The sequence below is a fragment of the Belonocnema kinseyi genome, chromosome 9 (genome assembly GCF_010883055.1).
Source record: "Belonocnema kinseyi isolate 2016_QV_RU_SX_M_011 chromosome 9, B_treatae_v1, whole genome shotgun sequence".
Classification (NCBI taxonomy): domain Eukaryota; kingdom Metazoa; phylum Arthropoda; class Insecta; order Hymenoptera; family Cynipidae; genus Belonocnema; species Belonocnema kinseyi.
In genome coordinates this window covers 46,883,111-46,884,969 of record NC_046665.1, presented here as the reverse complement: position 1 = coordinate 46,884,969, position 1,859 = coordinate 46,883,111, and positions in this window count along the sequence as shown.

The window sequence follows — 1,859 nt, the reverse complement described above, 5'->3', positions numbered from 1 at the left end:
ATTTATCAAATGTTTTAGAACCAGGTAAGAGTCAGATTTATAAAAATTCAGAATCTTCCAGTGAAGATGGAACTTCAGATTCTGACTGTAGGAAAATCAAACGTCCAATAAGAAGATGTATGATTTCTCAATCCAGAAGCATTGTCTGTCATAATAAGAATAATCGTATCAGAATCAAACCTTTTGCTGCATTGAGGGTTTACATCGATACTGGTATTTTGATTCCTGCAAAAGCGAGATGCTGTGCTTCTCATTTGGTTGATAATGGTTTTCTTAAGAAAGAGGCTGTTGCGTCTATACAAGCCACCTTTGATTTTACTCACATGCACGCTGAGTCGATTTCTAAGCTTCTGAATGATTTGCGTGAGGAGGCAAAAAAAACAGGGTTGAATTTTGATGATCCATCTGCGATTGAGGATAAAAATTATTATAGGCTCACCGGTTTGACGAAAAATCAATTTAGTGACGTTGCACAGTACTTGCCAATTGAAGTGCGTTCGACGAAAGGTCGTTCTGTGCGTTTGTGCCTTGCATTATTGTTGATCAAGTTGCGCACAGGTCTTTCCAATGCGATTTTGTCAACCATTTTTGGCATAGAAAAACGAAGAGTTGGCAAAGGAATTACGGCAGCAAGGAAAACTCTGATGTCCTCCTTTGTACCTCATCATCTTGGTATAGGTCACATATCACCCGAGTCAGTCATTAAGGACCATACTACATCAACGGCAAAAACGCTATTCGCAAATGGAGAAGATGTACATACATACATACATACAGTACATACGTGTTTATCCAAAAGAGTAGCAATTACTCTTTTCAAAGGCGGACTTATTCTATGCATAAAGAAAGGAATCTGGTGAAGCCTATGATGTTAGTAACGACGACAGGATATATAGTGGATGTTTTCGGTCCGTATTTTACTGATGGCAAGAACAACGAAGCTAGTATCTTTGAAAGTCTTTTAAAACAAGATTCAATAAAACTGCGTACATGGATGCCCTCAAACTCTTTTATCGTTGTCGATCGCGGTTTTCGGGACTGCCTGAAGTTTTTAGAAGATCTTGGATTCGTTTCCAAAATGCCTCATTTTCTTCAAAAGGGATCACAGCACACTACGATTGAAGCAAACGAATCAAGGCTCGTTACTAAAGTCCGATGGGTGGTTGAAGCAGTCAATGGGTTGATAAAAACTTGGAGAGCCTTGAGTGATGTTTTTCCAAATAGTCAAATCCTGTACATCGGCGATTATGTCAGAATAGTCTGTGCCCTTTGTAATGCTTTCCGACCTCCTAGAATTCATGATAATTCCGATGATCATCTGATCGCTGAACGAATGTTGCGATTAGCTTCGCAGCCTAATCGCCTGCAAGAGCGAGCAGAAAAGGAAAACTGGGCAAAAAGGAGGGCATCGTGGCTTCCTATAACGCAAGAGACACTACCTGATTTTCCTAGGTTAATTCTTGAAGAATTGCGATACATTACACTCGGGTATATAAGCTGAAGCAAGCCCAACCGTATACCGAGGAACATTTATCTGATGATGGAATGTACTCCCTTCTTGTCCACAAACAGGAGGAAGGCATTCTAAAAGTACAAATCCAGTCTCGGCATACATCTTCTAAAGTGTATAACTTATGGATAAAAACTAATCCTGGACCAAATCCGATAAGTGGTTGGTACTGTCAGTGCAAGAGTGGTAGGGTGTTGCGCTCACATTGCCAGTGTTCTGTGGTATCTTGGTTACTCTAGATATAAATAAAACACTCCCAGACCTTCACGTGAATTCGAAAGTCACGTGAATGATGCATCGTGTTGGTCGGAAAATGAAGGAGAAGCAGCATCATCTTCAGATGACCAAA